This window comes from Neofelis nebulosa, chromosome 4 (assembly GCF_028018385.1).
Source record: "Neofelis nebulosa isolate mNeoNeb1 chromosome 4, mNeoNeb1.pri, whole genome shotgun sequence".
In the NCBI taxonomy this organism is placed as follows: domain Eukaryota; kingdom Metazoa; phylum Chordata; class Mammalia; order Carnivora; family Felidae; genus Neofelis; species Neofelis nebulosa.
The window spans coordinates 60462690-60485739 of NC_080785.1; the positions used below are offsets into that span (position 1 = coordinate 60462690).

The 23050-nt window shown below is 37.0% G+C and overlaps 1 protein-coding gene across 1 annotated transcript in view; it reads left to right on the plus strand.

Annotated features, from left to right (window-relative positions):
* Positions 1 to 23050, plus strand: part of CRPPA (CDP-L-ribitol pyrophosphorylase A) — a 320876-nt gene that overhangs the window by 64393 nt on the left and 233433 nt on the right. The window lies entirely within an intron of this gene.

Below are 23050 nucleotides of genomic sequence, written 5' to 3' on the forward strand. Positions count from 1 at the left end.
CTTTTACATTTTTGGTTAGGTTTATCCTAGGTATTTTATGCTTCTTGGTGCAATTGTGAATGGGATCAGTTTCTTTATTTGTCTTTCTTTTGCTTCATTATTAGTGTATGAGAATGTAACTATCTCAAGAAACAAGAAAAATCCCAAATATAAAACCTAACAGCACACCTAAAGGATAAACAAGCAGAACAGCAAGGACACCCCAAACCCAGCGGAAAAAGAGAAATAATAAAGATCAGAGGAGAAATAAACTATATAGAATCTAAAAACAAACAAACAAAAAAAACCAGTAGAGCAGATCAATGAAACCAAGAGTTGTTTTTTTGAAAAAATAAACAAAATTGATAAACCTCTAGCCAGGCTTCTCAGAAGAAAAGGGAGATGACCCAAATAGATCAAATCATGAATGAAAATGGAACTATTACAACCAATCCATCAGAAATACAAACAATTATCAGGAATACTATGAAAAATTATATGCCAACAAACTGGACAACCTGGAAGAAATGGACAAATTCCTAAGCACCCATACACTTCGAAAACTCAAACAGGAAGAAATGGAAGAAATGAATCAGTGAAGAAATTGAATTAGTTATAAAAAATCTCCCAAAAAATAAGAGTCCAGGACCAGATGGCTTCCCTGGGGGAATTCTACCAGACATTTGAAGCAGAGATAATACCTATCCTTCTCAAGCTGTTCCAAAAAAATAGGAAGGGGAGGAAAACTTCCAGACTCATTCTATGAAGCCAGCATTACTTTGATTCCTAAACCAGACAGAGACCCAGCAAAAAAAAAAAAAAAAAAAAAAAAAAAAAAAAGAGAACTACAGCCAATATCCCTGATGAGTATGGATGCAAAAATTCCCAACAAGATACTAGCAAATCGGATTCAACAGCATATAAAAAGAATTCTTCACTATGATCAAGTGGGATTCATTTCTGGGCTGCAGGGCTGGTTCAGTATTCGAAAATCAATCATTGTGATACATGACGTTAATAAAAGAAAAGATAAGAGCCGTATGATCCTGTCAATCGATGCAGAAAAAGCATTTGACAAAATTCAGCATCCTTTCTTAATAAAAACCCTCGAGAAAGTTGGGATAGAAGGAACATACTTAAACATCATAAAAGCCATTTATGAAAAGCCCGCTGCTAATATCATCCTAATTGATGATAACATTAGCTATCTATTAGCTAATCAATTAGCAACTGAGAGCTTTCTCCCTGAGATCAGGAACACGACAGGGATGTCCACTTTCACTACTGTTGTTTAACATAGTGTTGGAAGTTCTGGCATGAGCAATCAGACAACAAAAGGAAATCAAAGGCATCAAAATTGGCAAAGATGAAGTCAAGCTTTCACTTTTTGCAGATTGACATGATATTATACATGGAAAACTCGATAGACTCCACCAAAAGTCTGCTAGAACTGATACATGAATTCAGCAAAGTCGCAGGATACAAAATTAATGTCCTTATTTGATTTTAATAGCAGCACTATATTTCATGAGGTAGGTCATATTTCCTCATTTAATCTCTGGAACATTGTTTATAAGAAGCATGTTGAGTCTTCAAATTCTGTTGGAACTTCCTAGTAAAACTGCCTAAGCCTGGATATTTTCTTAGGGGGCAATAAGGATAGGAAAACAGCTTTTTGGTGGCTGTTGAGTTACCATTATAATTTCTGTAATGATGATTGAATTACCTATGGTTTTTTTTTGAGCTATTTTTGACAAATTTTTAGAAATTAACCAACTTCCTTGGTATGATCACTTGTTGGTATATTAATTAAAAATCTATAGGAGGCCATTTGTTTACAAAGTATGTATTTTCTTTGAAGATGTGTTGCTATTCAAGTCCTGTGCCCATTAACAAAAATAGGTTGGTTTTTCATTAAGTTTTCAGAGTTCTTAATATACCCTGGATATGAACCCCTTACCAGATAAATAACTTGCAAATTCCTTCTATTATCTCAGGGATTGCCTTTTCACTCTGATATTGTCCTCTCATATATGAAAGTTTAAGTTTGATATGGCCTCATTTATTTCTAATTTTGTTGTCTGTCCTTTTGGTGTTACATTCAGTAAATCACGGCCAAAGTGAACACCATAAAGCTTTCCTCTACATTTTCTTTTTAAAAAAATTTTTGTAAAATATTTATTTATTCTTGAGAGAGAGACAGAGACAGAGTGTGAGTGGGGGAGGGTCAGAGAGAGAGAGGGAGACACAGAATCTGAAGCAGGCTCCAGGCTCTGAGCTGTCAGCACAGAGCCCGACATGGGGCTCGAACTCACAAACTTTGAGATTATGACCTGAGCTGAAGTCAGATGCTCAACTGACTGAGCCACCCAGGTGCCCCTCCTCTACATTTTCTTAAGAGTTTTATAATTTTTATTCTTAGAGGTAGGTGTTTGTCTTATTTTGAGTTTTTGTATATGATGTTAAATAAAACCCAACTTGATTATTTTGCATCTGGATATCGAGTTTTCCCAGTGTCATTTGTTGAAAGATTGTCCTTTGCCATTGAATGTTTTTTGCATCCTTGTAAAAAATGAACTATGTAAGCAGGGGTTTATTTCTGGGCACTCTGTTGTATTCCACTGGTATATATGTCTTTATGCCAGGACTGTATGAGTTGGTCACTGTAGTTTCCCAGTAAGCTTTGAAATCAAGAAGTGTGAGATGTCCAACTTTTTTTAGTTAAAGATTATTTTGGCTATTCAGAGTGAGAAAGTGCTCTCTAACATTATAGACATTAACAATTTCTCTTTATTCTTCTGTCTTCATTATCTAGCACAGTGCCTCAAACCTAGTAGATGTTTAATACGTATTAATGTGAGAATTGAAAAAAATTGGGAGAGTTTTTTATAGTATAAGATTCGGAATGTTCTTACAGAATAGTGAATTTCTTTTCCTTCAATACTATGGAGTAGAAAATTGGACTTACTGTAGAAACTTGAAAGAATGATACTAACAAATTTTTTCTTACTCTTCATTAGTTCACAGTTGTTCTTTAAGAAGTGTGTCTGAAGATAAGAACATCTGTTTTTACCTGTGTTGTGGAGTTTTTGAAAAAGTAGCGTAGATGGAGTCCACTTGCAAGTGTCAGTAAGAATAACAACAACAAAAAAAGAGGCAGAGGACTCAGGTCAGAGGACATCGGAGGATGGCAGAGGACATCCGATAAAAGGATGATTGGTACATTGTTCCTGTTCAGCTAGGTATGGGTTCATCTAGAGTCACATAATGAAATACATTTCAGTCACATTTAGTCCTTCAACCTATTATGTTAACTTGTGTAGTATGAGCATTAACATCCGGATGGTAGTGTAGCAGTTGGTAGCCAAAACAAAACCGGCTCCTTAAACAGATCTAAGAACTTTGAGTCCTATTTGAGGCTCTTAAGTAAAAACTTAAGAAAAATTAGGCTTAATAAATTCATTTTTGTGTATATCTGAATTGCATAATATTCATCCATGGCAGGTATCCATATGCTGGTTTTGTTAAGTTGGGAATTCTCCTCCTCCTCTTCCTTTTTAATTTTTTTTTTTTTTATTTTGGTTAAAATTATCAAAGGAGCAAGAGTGAGACTTTGAACGCTGAAGTGAAACAGAAGCCATTTTTCTCCTAAGGTCTTTGTGCTTTCAGACTAGGTGACGGACAGACAAATGGTGCCTTGCGGGTTCCAACCTGTCCTTCCCATCGTGTTCCGCCATCTAACTGATCCTAATGATGGCTAGTCATCATTACTGTTTTACCATAACCAGCCTTGGTTCATCACTGGGCTGGGGACCCACTGAGGCAGGAACTATACGAGGGCAACTATTATTCACAGATCTCAGCATAACTTTGTCCTCAAAGTCCCCCTTAGGTGTCTGGGTAGGTTTGGCTTGTCAGACTGATGAATCAATGATGACTCTTCTGATCCTTCAACGCATCCTTTATTCTGCTCCTTCCCTAGTAATTCTGACAATTGTGTGAGGTCTGATTCCTGTGTGACAAGGAATTAGATCACTTAGAGTAGCCCTGCTCCCCAGACCAATAAATCCTGTATAGTCAGCTCTTACTGAGTTGTGAGCACTGCTAAATTTTCTTACTTTGTTTACAAAAGAATACATTTTGGAAGACACACAATTCTTGCATAAAAATATTCTGTGGTGTTTGGTGCCAATGTTACTTGATTTTGTAATACAGCTTTCTTATTGTTTCACAAAGTATTACCACAAGAACTAGAAGGAAAGTTTTGCTTTTAAGTGGTTCCCACAGGATTGTGGTTTATTGGTCTGCTGCCTAGAACTTTAAAGTCCTATATAATGACATAAAAAAAAATTGCTAACTATATAATATTAAAGCTGGCATGTTTAGGAACTACCTTTGTTGTAGAGAATACCCCGATCTGAGTTAATTTTGTGTAATCTATCCCTCCAAACTACATGTCTCTTAACATGTATTTAAATATTATGTATTTTAACACATAAAAATATTGACATGTCATTTCCAAGTTTGCTGCATTTTGTGGACAGGATTTTTTTTGAGCCTTGACATTGTGAGCTATAAATGTGATTTTGGCATTTATCTGGTCCATTTGAGGATACCATTTCATATGCTTTAGAGTAAATTCAATTTTGTTGGAGGTCTAGTGGAAATCTGTTTTTTCCCCTGAGAACATCTTGGATAAGGGTTTGTCAGTGACACTTAGGTGTACCGTTGAATGCCAACATGGCCATGTTTGATAAAACCTCACAGTAAGTAGTCTGAAACATTAAATGAGTGGAAGTTCTCTGCTCAAAGTATTCTCTAGATTCTAAATCAAATCATCCTCCACAGCTTTTGACTTCTACTGATGACACAATATCTCGAATGGCCGACTTTGAAGTAGATAAAAACTAAAAGTTATGCCACCTATATGTATTAAGACAGAAACATAGACAGAGATGATCTATTTATGTTATATATATATATATCTGTATAATAGATCTATGGTGAAGGCAGTAAAGACCAACTAAAAGTAGGCAGAAAATGAAAGAGATTCAATCTCTGACGGGAATCAACAGTGGATAAAACCCACATTTACATGAGATGCCACTTAATTTGTCTCTCATGTCTAAATCTACTTGTCACTGCTGTCTTGCTAGATCCTGTGGACATCTCTCTGTTGCCAGGAAAATTTTAGTTTGCTCAGTGGAGGGTGCTGAAGGGATAGTGCAGGAGGAAGGGGTTTTTCCTCCTGGTTGTGGTATGCTTGCATTCCTGCCGGGTCCACAGCTGCCATTAGCATGGGTGTGCAGCGTGGAGTGTTGTTTATTCTCTAGCAAGTTTTTGGTGGCAGTTCTGGCCCCCCATTCCCTGCCAGGCAGCTTTTGTTTGCTGACACCCTAGTGAAGGTTTTCATGTTGGCCAGTCCCAGCCTGCGGTTCTGTGCCTGCCAGCCTTAGTTCCCTGGCACAGTAGAAGGGCTCCAGCTTGTTGGTCCCTGTGTGCAGTACCCTGTTCAGCTGCCTTGAGTTCTTGGCCATGTATCGTAGCCCATGGTTTCTGACATCCCAGCCTTGGCCTGCTGATGGTGCACCATCTCTGGACCAGGTCAGGCTGCTAAACTTCTTGACCATCCAATGGGCTACAGCCAGGCCTTTTCATTTATTATTATTTTTTTTAATTTTAAGTTTTTAAATGTTTATTTTGAGACAGTGAGCGAGTACATGCAGTCACGGGAGGGGCAGAGAGATGGGGAGAGAGAATCCCAAGCAGGTTCAGCGCTGTCAGCTCAGAGCGTGTTGCAGGACTCCATCTCACCACCAGAGCCCAAATCAGGAGCTCAGATGCTTAACCAGCTGAGCCATCCAGGCACCGCAGCCAGACCTTTTTAAAGGTCTAAGCTCTCAATTTCAGCTGTGGAGAGGGGGGGCCTCTTTTTTCTAAGTTTGTTCCTTTCTTGGGTATATTTCCTCAGACTTTTTAGAGTTTTACTCATTGTCAGATAGGCAATAATGGCATTGTCAGAGCCTGTGGGGCCTGGGTAGTCAGCTGGCCAGCGGAGCTGAGAGAAGATGCTGGGACAGTGGCAGCAGGTGTATTGGATATCAAGAAAATTGGAGATGAGTACTTTACATTCATCACTGAGTGTAAAGACCCCAAGGCCTGTACCATTCTCCTCCATGGGGCCAGCAAAGAGAATCTCTCAGAAGTGAAATGCAACCTCCAGAATGCCATGCAAGTATGCCCCCATGTCCTTCTGGACCCCCAGATGATTCCAGGAGGTGGGGCCTCTGAAATAGCTGTGGCCCATGTTTTGACAGAAAAGTCCAAGGCTGTGACTGGTGTGCAACAATGGCCATACAGGCCATAAGGCTGTTGTCCAGGCCTTAGAGGTCATTCTTCGTACCCTTATCCAGAACTATGAGGCCAGCGCCATCTATCTGTCTGCTTACTTTCCTTTGGGCCAAGTACACCCAGAAAGCTTTGAAACCAGTACCTTGGTGGACATGAAAGAGGTGGGCATCTGGGCGCCCCTGGCTGTCAAGCTGTAAACATAAAAGACAGCAGTTCTGCTACTGGGGATTGAGGACTTCATCTCCAACCACAAAAAAAAAAAAAAAAAAAAAGGGGTGATGACCATAGCAAGGCGGGCTTCCACTGCTGGCCAGGAGTGAGTGGTGGGCAAGGCGACCTCAGTGTACAGAGCCAGCAGAGGCTCCCTCTTCCTTGAGCTAGACTCTCAGGGACACTGTGGATGTCTTTGTTTGGAAGGGATCAGATTGAGGGGTGGCCCCAGCCCCTTTCTGTCTGAGCTCAGTTTGCAAAAGGCAAACAGGTCTTGAAAGAAAATATATAGTTTGTAAACCAATGGCTTCCTATAGATTTTAAATTAATATGCCAACAAGTGATGATATAAAGGAAATTGGTCAATTTCTAAAAAAAAAAGTGTCAAAAATAGCTCAAAGGAGAAAACCTAGATAATTCAATAACTGTTACAGAAATTATGTTAATTCAACAGCTACCAAAAAGCTATCTTCCTAACCTATTGCCCCCTAAAAAAAATCTCCAGGCTTAGGCAGTTTTAGTAGGAAGTTCTAACAGAATTTGAACATTCAACATGCTTCTTAAACACACCGTTCCAGAGAATTAGGAAAAATGACCTACTTCATGAAATAAAGTGTTGGTATTAAAATCAAATAAGGACAGGGGTGCCTGGGTGGCGTCACATGAGAGTTTTCTTTATTGTAAGCTTGCTACTTAGTTTGCTTCTGATGATTAAATCCAAGTCATTAAAAAAAAAAAAAAAGACCTTTAAAGAGAGGTTTAAACCTTTCTTGTTCAAATTATGTGTAGTGTACAAGTCCTTACTGAAGAGTGAACAATATCATTTTACTTGTTTATCTTGAGGCCACTTCCCCATTCCTGTAGTGGCAAGGAAGAAAGCTACGATTTTTGTCCTGAGAAGCCACAGTCTAGAACACAGGACTCCCAGGGCAGTTGGGATGGCTACAGAACAGTTGGGGCATATGTGATTATAACATCTTGAAGGCTTTGCTAACTCCTGAACTGTACAGTATGGGGCAGTACTCCAAGGCAGTGTGAAGACATCAACTGGAAGGCTGAAAGACAACCAGAGACTGAAGCAGGTACTCACACCCAAGGAAACAGAGTTGAGGGTTGGAATCCTGTCATGTTAAAAGTAGTGAGTAAACACCTTTGGATTTTCATTAATAATCCAGAAGGACCACATCTTAAGAGTAGAGACTGCTTACAGGCAACAGTCACCTCTCTTCAGAGAAAGAAGAAAGACTCGTCTGTAACACGTATCTACAGTGTCCACTCAGTTGAAAGTTATTATATGTTCAAAAAAAAAAAGTAAAGGTGATTTATATTAAGAAAACGAGTCAATAGAAAAAAAAACCCAGATGTTGGAAACAGTAGTGTTTCAAAATAAGAATATTGAAAAAAATGTTGAATATACAAGAAAACATTGACTTAATAGATGAGACCTGATGAATTTCAAGACAAAAACAGAAAATATAAAAAAAAAATACAATGAAAACAGAACTGAAAAAACATCCAGGATAAAAAAAAATATTGAAATCTATTGGCTGTGATCAACAGTGAATTGAAGAATGTGGTGAACTTGAAAATAGACTATGTTCTATGAGTCTAAGGGGGAAGTGGCCAGTCTTGTTAGGTTCCAGGTCTGTGCCTAGGCCCTATCTCTTTTCTTTTACTATGTAGGTCGGAGTAGTTAGAAGACAGCCAGTAGAAAACAGATTGCCTTCCTCAAAGAATTTGAGGCTGTTTATCTCACAATCATTCTGTTTTAAGAGTAACACATGGGGAAGATAGCTGAATTTCTGCTAGTTTCAGCAACTTACTCTTAGACTTCTTGGAGTCTTTGTTTTCTTGTCCATGAAAGGGGATAGTACAGTGTTGGCTGGATTGAGAAAGAAATGTCTCTAAATAGTATACAATTAAAGTTACATATTATGAACAATTCTATTGTTCTTCATTTCAATCACTTCAGTCCCTGGTAACATTTATATGTAAATGTGGTTAATTATATGAACTTTTTTCTTTGTTTCATCATTTTGAGATAGATTTGTAAGTAATGTAGAATTGTGTGAAACTTTTTCCTATTTCCAATAATGTTTTATTATTGAGCATAAATAGGGTATATAAGTTGTTGAACCAGCTACGTATTGCCATTATAACTTAAATCAGGAATTTTGATCTAAGGCTATATGTTATGTAATAAAAAAATAATAGAGGCAGTAGTAGGGTACTATACTTGATACTGTAGTAATAAATGAACTTCCACTTTGAGCAGGTACTGACTTAAAGCCACTGTTCTGGTCAGTATTCCCTTTGAGGGGCTTGCCTGTCTTGACAGAAAGTCCTCCTAATATACTACCTTTCTTAAGCCTGTTTGCCTTCCCAGTGATGGAAGAAGTTAAGAATAGTGATTACATTGGGACCCCGAAATACCCTACTTTTATTTCTAGTTCTGTGAACTTGAACAGTAATGAGCACGATCTTAAATATTTCTGGGCCTATATTCACCCCTGTACCTGAAAGTCTAAATTTTTTTTTGCCCCTCATTTTATGGTTCAGAAACAGGTAAAGAGTTGGGTGTGGCAATGATTACCTCTGAGTAGAGGTTGACAGGATACTCAATGGTCATTTGGTTGGTGATATAAGCCTAAGTAAGCATGAGATATTAATGTAGCTGAGACTGAGCCGATGGAATGATGCCCTCAAAGCATATAAGAGGTTGCAGTAGTGAAGACATTGGCCAGGTGAATCACGACAAGGGCATTTCACGTTGGGTTAGAAAATAAACAGTTGGCTTGAAAGAGATTTCATACTTCATTTCAAACTGTTAACTTCAAAAGATTAATTTCAGTGTTAGAAATACTGGCCTCAGTTTGCAGCGTTCCAGTAACGACTGATCTTTTAGCTTACACAATTAAAACCGATTTGGCCACATATTTCTATTCATTGTTAGATTTCTTACTTTAAAATACATGGTACTTAAATAATAAAATTCAGTATTCATTGAACAAAAGTAAATGCCTATCACTTAATATAGAACCACTTGCCCTTTTGATTTCAGTTGTCTTTTTGGTGTCTGTTGTGCCTAAGTGTCTATTTTAAGCAGCAGGTATTTTCAGCTGCTGTTCACTGCTCGGTTGGTTGGGAGTTTATAAACAGGAGGATTGACCAAGGAGGAGTGTACATGTTTTTTTTAAGATTATTATAGATCGTCAGTTGAAACTGATGGAAAATGTCTTCTTCTGCCTCACCTTAGAATACACTTAATTTGTTAAATTAACATGGAACTACCTATTCATGCAAAGGGAAAGGCAGACTACTAGTTCAGATTATCCACTCTATGGAAGGCAGAATAAATAGTATGTGATAGATTCCTATTTTATAATTAAGAGGTTAAGGTACTTGGACAGTATCTATCTGTTAAATGACAAAAACAAGATCAAAATTGTGGTATCATTACAATACCTGTTAGGTTTCCTGAAATTGATTGTTACAACAATGGCATGCTTTATTCTAGTACATCTTGATGATACTCACTTGTAAAAAGTATAATTACTTATACAAATATTTTTTCAATAAGATTTGGCAACACAGAATGAAAAGACTGGAGTATTTCCTTACCTACTTCATTGGAAGTATATTCAGTACAGTTTTTATTAGCATATTGTCTGTCTTTTTATCTCTGGTTTTCATCTTTTTGGTTTAACTTTGTGGGTTAGTCTTGATGTTGAATATGTTTTTTTATATATATGCCCGAGGGGAATAAGTGTATTTGAAATGGAATAAAATAGGATGACTAACTCCATTATTTTCTGATCGAGTTCAGTGAAGGAGGTTCAGGAAACATCCTACTTAATTGCGTTTAACGATTCTAAATTCCTTTCTTGGAAACACACCTTTTTCTTAGCCATTGTAGTCTGTAGGGTAATGAGAAAACTGCCAGGAAAAATGTTTTATCCTGTAATTCTAAAAATAACTAAAACTTGTAAAATGCTTTGGTCAGCCTTTTTTTTTCTTTTTCTTCTTAAGGTAATCGGAAGTTTCTTTATAAGTTAAACGTCCAAAGCCTTCCTTAATCTGATGAAGATAGGTTGCAACATGGGTGCAGTCTGTGTGTTCCCTACCACAAAATACTAAATGGAATTAAGAGTATCAGGAAGTTACACTTTTCCCCTTTCATTAGAAGTAGGTTAGCCTACTTACTGCAAACTTGATTTTGATGTATTTTGGAATGCATAAATGCCCTTTGTTTTCAACCCTATTCTAAATCATGTTAGATCCTGTCCTAGTGGGATATAAAGCAGTATAATATGTGGGGGGGGGGACCCTTAAAATGCAGCACTGAACATACAGTTAAATAAACTTAATTTTTTTTTAATTTTTACCATGGCTTTATTCATTAAGATGAAGGAATTTATTAATTTATTAAGTTTTAATTCTAAAAGGAACATCTTTTCTTTAATAAGTTCTTTTTGAAGAGGGGTTACCACTGTCAAATTGTGTACTTAAAATGTCTTCTTGTTTTCATGAACACATTGTGGTAAAAGTTTAATTAAAAAAAAATTATTCTATGGGAGGGGGTTTGGGCTAAATGGGTAAGGGGCACTAACGAATCTACTCCTGAAATCATTGTTGCACTATATGCTAACTAATTTGGATGTAAATTTTAAAAAATAAAAAATAAATTATTCTAATCAAATGACAATGATCAATAGTATAATTATATATACTTTCTCCCCCTGGTGTAGCTTGCTTCTTGACTCTATTTTTTGGAAGATAAAATAGTGATATTATTTAAAGTCGTATTAAGATTTGGTAGGACTCTGTTTAGTTTGTCAAAGTAGGTAAAGTGAATCCTGAGATTCACTCAACAACAAAAACAAATCAGGAAACCTCAATTAGAGTTCTTACTTTATCTTTTGTAATTCACATCTGAAAATCCTAGACTAGCCACAGGCCAAGAATCTACGTGTTGATTGATGCTGTTGTTAGTTGACTGAAGCTAATGATGAGAAAGGTGGCTATCACAGTAATAAAAAGCCACAGAACTTTGAAATTGCATTTGTTGGGTTTGAACATTGGTTCTTAACCTGTCTGTCTGTTTCATGACCTCATTTTCTTAATGGTTACATAGGTATGTCTTTAAGCCCTATCTCAAAGGGTCAGTGAGAACTTTGGATGAAATATGAAATTTTCTAGTTCAGTGCTTGGTATTAGAAGTGTTTGTCAGCTGTTACAGATATCCCCCAAACTCACAGGATGAAACAACAATTGTTTACTCTTGTTTGTGGATTGCCTGGGAGTTGGTTGATCCAGGTTGGGCTTGACTGGCTTATGGTATGTGGTTCCTTGCGTGAAGGCTATGCTCAGGTTTGCTCTCTGTGTGTTTCTTGAGCCCACACTGAAGGGCCAGCAGCTATCTTGGAGAACTTCTTACTGTAATGGCAGAAATTAGAAGACAAGTGGAAAACTCTGATTCTTCATAAGTGATATGCATGCGCCTACCACATTGACACATTCACTTTCATTCCATTGGACAAATCAAGCCATGTGGCCAATCCCAACATCACTTTAGTGAGCAGGTACACTTCACATTTGTGATGGTGGCAAGAAAATGCGTATATCATTCTACTACAGGGTAATGAAAAAATTATGACCAGTACTCAAATCATCAGTAGTAAACAAATAGATGTTTCTGTTTTGCCTTTAAAAAATATTAACTTTTTTTTCCTTTTTCTTCTTACCATGTACTTTCTGACATGAACAAAGTAGGTATTGAACCTGTAACATTATTGAGATATTAACAGCTTTACAAACATGACTGGTCATATATCATTTTCTCTGCTGACACAAGTGCTTTTTCTCATGCTCTGGCTTAATTTCATCCTGTAGATCACAGCTTAAATATCAGCTCCCTATGAAGCCTTCCTGTCTATTTTTCTCCTTCTTTCTAATTCCCTTTTTAATTTCCTTTGTAGTACTTAGTTGGATCTGTAATTATTTGGTTTATTTATGTTTATCCCCTGCAAATATGCAGTCCATGAAGGCAGGGATTTCATCTTCATTGTGTTTGCCTCAGAGATGTTAGCTGATTTTGATAACTGACCATTAGGACCACTTTTCACTTCCTGTGCCTTAAATTCTTCCCTGTACATTTTAAATTCACCAATAAAGACTGAGCCTCCCAAACCGTAGGTCCCCATGCTTGACCCCAGGACAGCAGAACCCTTGCATGTGCATGTGTGTTCTCTACCTGGGAGCTCATTGTGTATCCCTGGTTATGCTGTGTCATTTCCAAGTTTTGTAAGCGATAAACCTTTATTTTGTTTTCCAAGTTTCCTGATGGTTGTTGTTGAAGGGTATCTGGGAATCACAGTCAGAACAACCAGGGTTAGTTCAGTCAAAACATTGTTTTGGAGACAGGAGATGGCTGTTGGGAGGCTGACTGGGGCCCACGTGAGTGCCCCTGGACATTTGCAGCTGATAGCATTCCTATCAGTAGGCTGAGACTGGTACAAAACAGTAAGAAAAAAATAAATGGAAGAAAAGCTAGAACAAGTTTATGTTTTTAGGTGAAATCAGCTATCTTTACTGTATCTCATTTTGGTATGACAGTTTACTACAAGCATTTATTAAACAACACATTAGAACACTGATCTGATGGGTTTTGAGTTGGCATTTTTATAGGTACTGAATTTAGCAACACCTAAACAAAATCTTTATATCTTGATGCAGAGTATTCAAGGAAGTTGTTTGGATTCTGGAAGGTAATAACCTAAGTAAATGTAGCTCCAGCAGCAGGTTGCTCATACTGTTATAAAGTACATTTCCAATATATAAAGTGGACTAATTCTATGCATTTTATACTTCCTATAGGGCTGAGAGTGACACTAAAGTTCCCAAACTGGTGATTTGAAAATTGAGTACTGCCTGCAAAGGTGTGGGTCTCTGCTGCATTTTATTTTAAATATATATATTTTTAGCATTAAAAGCAAAACAAAACAAAAACAAACCTTACCTTTGTCAACAGCATAAGATTCAGCAGTGCTGGGTTCTTCGTATAGTCTTTTGTGCTAAATTGTCAAACAAATGACATCTTCATACACTGTATACTCTTCAGGACTCATTTATAATTATTCTTTTCAATTGCCTTTTAAATCAGATAATGAGGTACAAGATATTTGTACTGCCTTTTGTGTTAACTTATGTATGTAGTTACTTTTATTGGCTGTGTCTATTTATGTAGATTCAGGTTGCTGTCTAATGTTACTTCACTTTAGCTTCAAGGCCTTCCTTTGGTGTTTCTAGTAGCGCATGCTGCCTGGCAAAGTATTCTATCACTCTTTGCTTACTTGAGAATGTCATCCTTCATTTATGAAGGATTATTTGGCTGGATATAAAATTCTTAGTTCATGGTCTTTTTCCTATCAGTGCTTAGAATATGCTCTCCCACTGCCTTCAGGAATTCATCAGATATGGTTTCCTTTGGTTCATTAAATATATTTAAAATAACTTGTCTTTATCTAGTAAGTCCAAAGTCTAGTCTTCCTCAGGACAGTTGTATGATTCTCTTGACATATGCTCTTGTTTCTTGGCATATCTGCTAATTTTTGTTGAAAACTAACTTTTTTTAGTAATACAGCAACTTTGGAAATAAGAACCCACACCTCTATGGTTTGCTGTTGAAAACATTTGTTTCTACTTTCTAAAAATTTTTTAAGATGTTTGTTTATTTTTGAGAGAGAGACAGAGAGAGACAGAGCATGAACAGAGGAGAGGCAGAGAGAGAGAAGTCACAGAATCCAAAACAGGCCCTAGGCTCTGAACCGTCAGCACAGAGCCCAACGCGGGGCTTGAACTCATGAACCATGAGATCATGACCCGAGTCGAAGTCAGACGCTTAACCAACTGAACCACCCAGTTGCCCCCACTTGTTGGTACTTTTGATTTGTTAAATGACTTACCTGAATTCTATAGTATGTGTATTCTTGTCTATTATGTCCTATGTAGCCATTGAGGTCTCTATTAGAATAGTTTAGTGGTCAGTTAATGGTAAGAGATTTCCTTAAGTATCTGGAACAAACCATGTTCCCAGTTTTCCCTGTTGTCTCTGTGTAGAGACACACTTGGCTATGCTCAGGAAAGCAGTTTACAACTCTGGCTTCCTTCTCACTTCCTGTTTGTGAAGCACAAGATTAGTCAGAAGTAAGAGCATGGGACCTTGTCAGGTCTTTCCTGGGCATGTGGACAGCTCTATGTATGTTCATCGTCTTTACTGGATACCTAGGAATAGCATTTGGGCTTTTCAAAGCCTTGTTTGGACATCTTACTCTTCAGCTTTTCCTTTTAATGGTTTAGCTTAGCTTATTGTTTGCCTCAATTGTTACCATCACATTAGGCAGCTGCTGTGGTAAGCAGTTACTGCTGATAATTTTTAGCACGTGCTCCTAGGGAAACTATACTGGAAATCTCTGACTTAAGTCAAACAAAAACAAACCTTAGAACTCAGGTTTTCAGGAGACAGGTGAAACTATGGCAGCTACCTGGGGACTGGAATTTAGAGAAACTCCAACTTTGTTTTGTCTTATCCAGTGGCTGTTAGGCTTCTGTTTTTCACTGTAGCTGTAGGTTGTTGGTGTTCAAGATAACCATCATACTCAGAAGAGACTGTGGGCCATGAGGTGGAGGAAAAAGGATAAATTAAAATGCTACAACGTTCACTGTGGTTTTGTCTTTTTTTTTTTTTTTTTTATACCAAGATTCAGCATTACCTACTTCAGCAAACATTCCGTAGACTGACACATGGGTTTGATTAACTTCCAGAGTTGTGAAAAAGGTGATTTTCATAATACCTGTCAATGTTCTTGTTGTTTTTACAGAGAAAAGAATTTTGGTGCCCTCAACAAGTAACTATATTCCTTGTTTTTTTTACGTGACAGTTGTAACTCTCAGTTATGTCTGAGTGTAGGACTGTCAAGTCAAATATGCAAGAGCCAAGTATGCACAAGTTGATTCTTTTTTTTTTTAAATTTTTTGAACATGTATTCATTTTTGAGAGAGAGATAGAGTGTGAATGGGAGAGAGGCAGCAGAGAGAGAGGGAGACATGGAATCTGAAGCAGGCTTCAGGCTCTGAGCTGTCAGCACAGAGGCTGATGCGGGACTTGAACTTAGGGACAGTGAGATCATGACCTAAGCTGAAGTTGGCCAGTTAAACGACTGAGCCACCCAGGGGCCCCATATACACAAGTTGATTCTTGACCATATGCTATTTACTTGCCATAACCAATATGTGACTTATTAATAATATTCTGATACTAAATATATGTCTTTTAAATGTCTTTTTCTGCAAGTTGTGAACATATTTCTCTAATATGTACATTTGTGCCTGCTTCTGCTTTTTAATTACCATCAAGTAGATATGATTTACCTGATTTGAGAGGGTGGGATTGTGAGTATATTCTGCAGAAAGAGAGTGAGTGAAAAAGTTGAACTCAGAAATGTTAAATCATAATTTTCTAAACTGGGTATCATGGAATATTCTTGAAGATAGTAAGTTTTGGGAAAAGGCCTCATGGTAAAATATATTTGGGAAATTCTAGGCATAATATTCCTCATTTGAATATTTAAAGTGGATATTAGTAACCAAGGCCTGATGCAAAGTTGCTAAACTTTAAGCTAGCATTTCCCAAACTTATTTGCATGAGGAGCATACTCTGTGGATCATAGCTAGTAATATCGTGAGAAACAAGTACATTTTTGCTGAAGAAACCAGTGGACCTTTAGATAATTTTATCGATTTACTTTAACTTTTTATTTCAGCTAGTTACAGACAAGATACGCAGAGGTGAGTAGTGGGGACAAGTAACGATGAAGGCAATCTTGCATACTTAGCTGGAGAATAGAAATGTACTTAAGTTTTGCTAAGCTGTATCATTAGCCATATCTTTTATATATAATGAGGAATTAATAAGTTGACAAAATTAAATGTTTATTTGTGCTATAGAACTTTAAGAATGTAGTCAATTTGTTCTTAATGCTTTGCACAGTTCTACACATACGGCAGTTGTTAATGTGTGTGTGTAATGGATTAATGCATTTTATAAACTTTCATAGAGCTTATCACTGGGAAGAAAGAAAGCTATAGGAAACTGAAATAGAATTTTGAGCTCCTGTGTTTGGTTATGCAACCATTTCTAGGTTGGTAAATTCAGGAAAAGGTATTGAACTCTTTTGAACACTTGAGAAATAAACACATACGTATATGGTTACTTTATAACAAATCAAGAACAGATGGGAAAAGGACAGTCTTTCCAATAAATTGTGTTGGTGAAGCTAGACAGCCATGTGTTTATGGAGGAAACTGGACCAGTATCTTACACCATACACAAAAAATAACTTAAAAATGGAATAAATACTTGAACATAATAACTGAAACCATAAAACTTCAACCATACATAGGTGGTAGGCTCCTTGACGTTGATCGGGGGCAGTGATGGTTTTTTTGGTTTTGTTTTGTTTTTTTGCATCTGACACCAAAAATAAGGACAACAGATAAGTGAGACTACATCAAACTGAAATCTGTATCTACACTCTGAAGGAAAGAAATCAAAATACAAGTTACCGAATGGGAGGACATACTTAAAAATCTTCTTTCTGATAAGGGGTTTATGTCAAAAATATACAAAGAACTCCTACAAATCAATAGAGAAATGGCTAAAAAAACAGGCACATAATCTGAATACATTTTTTCAAGAACACCTGCAGCTGACCAACAGGTACATAAAAACCTGCTTACCTTCACCAGTCAGGGAAATGCATATCAGAACCACAATGAGATCTCCTCTCAACACCTGTCAGAAGGCAGAGTATCAAAAAGCCAAGAAATAACAAGTGTTGGTGAGAATGTGGAATAGAGGGAACCATCCTGCAGTGTTGATGGAGTCTAACTTGGTGCGGCCATCCTGGAAAATTGTGTGGAGGTTTCTCAATTAAAGAACTGCCATGATTCAGCACTTCCACTTCTGGATATCTATTAAAAGAAAAGGAAAACTCTCAAAAAGATATCTGTGCACCTACATTCAAGGCAGCATTATTTGCAATAGCCAACATAGGGAAACAACCAAAGTGCCAATAGACGGTGAATAAAGATAATATCTCTTATGTGGAGTCTTAACAACAAAACTCAAGTTCATGGGTACAGAGAAGAGATTAGTGGTTGCCAGAGGTAGGAAGTGAGGGGTGGGTGGGAGAAATGAGTAAAGGGGGTCAAAAGGTAAAAAGAAAGAAATTAAAAAAACCCAGTCAACCAAAATAGACATCACCAAATCCATATACAAGAAGTCCTTAATTTGATTCCATATATCTTTCTAATGTTTCGTTAGCTGATTTCCTAAGCCATGATAAATTACAATTTTTTAAAAAAAAATTACTGCAGAAAAACTGTTGTCAGATAATCCAAAGGGTAAAAATTTGGCATTTCAAAGGCATATGAATTATACTAAATTTTAGTAAGAATATGTTTGATGTTTTTGAAATACACTTTGAAAATAGATCACTTCTTGAAGGTGTTTAGTATTCAAAATTTCTTGCCCCTTTTTTCAAATTCATAGTAACATAAGGAGGGAAGTAATCTGTAAAAGACTAAAATCATGATCTTACAAGTGTCTAATCACTTCCAGTGGTAAATTCATTATAGCCTGGACCTTGAATAAACCTGACTTGTCTCTTAGATATTAATTGCTGATTAAAATGGTGTGTGTGTATAGATGTATCTATATATCTATACAGATCTATAGATATACCTATATCTAGATCTATATAGATATCTATATAGATCTAGATATAGGTATATCTGTACACACACACTACTGCGTGTATATACACACATACACACACACACACTAAATTTTTTACAGTTTTTGGACAAATGATCATTTTCTATTATGCTGCCAAGTCCACCATATATTATCAATGTATTTTAGAAAGAGTAAGTATTGGGCACCTGGGTGGTTCAGTCAGTTAAGCATCTGTCTTTGCCTCAGGTCATGCTCTCCTGGTTTGTGAACTTGAGCCCTGCTTCAGGTGAACCCTGCTTCTTTCTCTCCCTCTCTGACACTCGTGGGATGCTCTTTCTCTCTCTGTCTGCCCCTGGCTCACTTGTGCCCCCCCCCAAAAAAAAAAAGTAGGTACCATTCCTTTGGATGTTGGTTGAATAGTAGATGTATTGTACACATTTATTTACAGTTAAAAATGGACTCTTGTGAACCTCAGATTATATATATTTATATAAAATATAAATATAAAAATATAAAAACACATAAAAAAATATAAAAACCTGTGTTGTAAAGTTGAACCTTAAGTGATTTTGTGAATGATAATGTTTCTGGCTAGAATTCTAGTTTTTTGAAGTTTGCCATAGTGGGGTTATAGTGTGTCTTAATTATTTTAATGATTGAAGTGCAGGTATTTGATACAAGCTGTCTAGAAAGCTAGTAGGAAAGGATCCACTTTGCCTTCTGTGGCCTGCAGTGTGTACTGTGTTATTGGAGGGTTGGCAGGCTATCATGTTAAAAAGGACCCCAGATTACTGTTTTCTCCTTCAAAACACAATAGTGAGGATTTCATCAACAAAATTGTAGGTGGAGAGTTACACATGTGTGATTCTTACAAAGAAAGCAATAATTTTTTAATTTGTTTCCAAATTATTATGACATAATCTAGGTGCAGTACTCTATAGTGCTTCTGACAGGATTTGAAACAAGATTGGTGGTATTTTGAATGTAGTGTATTTAGATTTTTCTGCATTTGATCAGAGTATTTGCACAATGAAATGTCCAGGATATATAAAGCGTTCAGTTAGAAATTAAGGCAGGATTCTAGAATCGTTCAGGAGACTCAGTAAAGTAAAAAAAAAAAAAAAAACAAAAAAAACCCCAACAACAAAAAAACAAAAAACAAACAAAAGACCCTCAAGGTATCCTGGACAAATTGGCAGACATTTTCTCCCACTAAGAGTGCAGTGAGTGTGGTTAAAATTACTGTCCTAAGGTACAATATGTATGTAGTTTTTGAAAATAGATGAGTGAAGTTGTAACAGGAAGCCTCTCTTTGAGCTTTATGGAAACAGAGAAGAGACTAAAATTAGGCCAAGTGTGCTTTAGCCTTAGGCAAAGGCACGTGTGGTGGTGAAGATGGCCTAGGATTTTGTAGCAAGTCAGTGATGGAACACACCCTTGTCAGCTGTGTTGAACTTCCACTTCTGTGTAAGGCGGGGTAGAATGAGTGTATGTTGCACATTGCCCCTTTATCGCTGAGCCAAGGAGCTTCCCCTTCCTCCTTAGTGCATGTATTGATAAATTATATGTAGATAAGGGTATACACACATTGATATAAATATACTGACATAAAAATTTCAAGACGAATACACCGTTTACCTTAGGAAGTGTTTGAATGAAATGAATGTATGAAAGAAAGAGTATTTTACCCTGTGGAGAGCAATGCTGGTCTCCAGAAGCTATTTCCTTTGAGTTACTTTTTTTTTTTTTTTTTGTCTGCACAACATACAGTCTGAGCCACAGTGTTCAAGGTTACTTGACACCTTTTATGTTAGCCACCTTCCCTTATTTTTCTCCAAGGCTGTGATCCTTTTGAAGATAGCTAATTTCATGTGGAGTGAATTGGAGCCCTTCCTTGGTAGGGTCCCTTCCCTAAGACAAGAAAACACACACACACACACACACACACAGAAACTTCAAGGTAACCTGGCTATGCGTGTATGTGACAACATCCCTCACGACTTGTAACATGAGATCACTTAATCAGACTGCATGTTTGTGTGTATTACCATATATGGGAGACAAAGAACTAGGAAATATATTAAAAACTCTGCCATATGGCGTTCGGGGCTCAGTTTAGGACTCAGCCCGACTGAGCCGTGCTGGCACGAATAAAGTTGCTTCCTGGAAAAAGGAAAACCTCGATGTCAACTCTGTGTGAGAATCTTGCTACATCCCCACTATTGGAAATGAGAAAGGAAGACTATTTCTCTCAGGGAGGTGATTGAAAGGGTGCATAGAAATATTTCTACTTTTTGAGGAAAAAAGGGACAAAGTTAAAAACATGAAAATGAATTGGAATGCCCTACTCCTGGCACTTACTTTGACTTTATTTCAACCTAGAAAGACAAAAAGATTCTAACTCTTATTTTTCTTTTACATTGTGACAAGGCAATCAGAAATGGCACTGGCTGGGGGAAATATAGGGGCTTTTTCATGATTTGGTAGTTTTCAGGCACTAGACAAAATTAGTCCCCCAAAGTTTCATCAGGAAGAAAGTTTTGTATCTTTTTGCTGTGCATTTGCATGATCAAGAAAGATAGTTTCTAGTTTTCAGGGAAATCACTCAAATCTTTCACAAGCATGCTTTATGGAAAAAGATCACACAACATAAACTCCTCAAGATTGGGGTAAGAACTCTTCTGGTATGTTTTGAATTTGTTTCTCTCTCTCTCTCCTAACCTCAAAACATAACACATAAAACAGTTAATATGTAACGAATGAAATGTATAAAAATACATAAATGACATATATTAAGATTGGTAAGTTTATTCTGAGAATATTTTTTCATCTTTTATGTGATCCCAATGCCTAAAAATTAAGATAATTTTAGCTCATACAGGACTTGATTGGTCTTAAATCTTCCCATGTGAGAATTCTGTAGAGAAATACTACCTCTGTGATGAGTGATGAGTAGGGCAGATGATTTTTCTTGATTCCATGACATCTACATTTTAAGAGAGATTTCTTTCTTTAGTATCTACATATATTTCCTCCTCTTGATATTTTCACAATGAAAACTAATTAGTTGTTTTTTTGTTTGTTTTTTTTTACTTTTTTAATTTAATTTAGGCCTGTGTCTGTTAGATGTCTGTTTAATATGAAAATCCTTCTGGGGGAGAGAGTGTGTTTTTGCTCACACTGAATATCAGAGAATAACTGTCAACACTCGGGAAATAATGATTATTTTTTTTTTTTTTTTTTTTTTTTCAACGTTTTTTATTTATTTTTGGGACAGAGAGACAGAGCATGAACGGGGGAGGGGCAGAGAGAGAGGGAGACACAGAATCGGAAACAGGCTCCAGGCTCCGAGCCATCAGCCCAGATGCCTGACGCGGGGCTCAAACTCACGGACCGCGAGATCGTGACCTGGCTGAAGTCGGACGCTTAACCGACTGCGCCACCCAGGCGCCCCAATAATGATTATTAATCAAGGAGGGAATGCATTTCCTTCAGAAGACTGAGACCTGGCAGTGGGTAGGAGTCCTCTGTTCTCAGTATTCTCTCTCAGCTTTTTTTTTCCCTTTAGTTTTTCTTAGTTAAAATATATTCCACATCTTTTTTATGAAAGACTACTCTTAGACCATGTTTTTTTTTTTTTAGCATAAAGACTAAATTTCGAACAGTTTTTGGACAGATGATCATTTTCCATTATGTTTCCTATGCACCATATATTACCAACATAGTGTTCTAAAAAGAGTAAGTACCATTCCTTTTGATGTTGGTTGTATAGTAGATGTATTGTACACATGTATTTATAGTTAAAAATGAAATCCTTGAACCTGAGACTATATAAGGCACTCTAAACCACTTAGCATGGTGGAAGATTCTAGAAGTTCATGCCGAAGTTAAGCTGATATGGCGGATTTCACATGTATTGTGAAAGAATTGCCAGAGTTCACTCTTGGAGGGTTTCAGTGTGATATTTGAAATATTGTTTTGGGAAAGATTTTTGGATCGTGACCATATTTACAAACAGCAGTGATGTTGTTACAATTACACAGTCACCAGTTTTGTAGGAGAATTTTGAGGTGAAATAACTCTATTAACAATTCTTCCTGTTCCTTTAACTTCCCAGTGTTCAGGGTATCTCCCTGACTATCTCTTGGTTTTGCAAAGAAAGGAGACTTCAGGTTTTCCAAGACAGACTCTAAGTTTCTGGAGAAATGGAATTGGTAACTGGCAAGTTGTTGACACATTTGTTAGAACTAGGCTTTTTGTTGCTTTATGATTAATCCATTTTTTCCTATTCCTCTGCTTAATTTATGATTTCTGTTTCCTGTAACTTGAGTTTTACTTGCCATATCTCTTCCGCTGTAAGAACAATGTGTGCCATTGTAGGTTTGGCTTCCTTTCACAGCTTGCAGATTGTTTTGTTATGTCGTAGTTCAAATTTCTTGCAGATGGAATGTGATTTACTCCGATTTATTCATCCAGACCATAAGCCACAGATCATCTGATAGATTGGCTACTCTGGTGATAGGTCCTGATGCAATAGACCAAACACCAGAATGGGGTTGGAGAGGGAAGAAATGACAGGAAATAAAACATGGTTGATGCCTCTTTACCATGGACTGTAGATTAGGCATTTTCCTTAAAAAAAAAAAAAAAAAAAAAAGGCGGGGGGGGGTAGGCAGGGTAAGCATCTAATACATGTACTATAAACTTAAAACA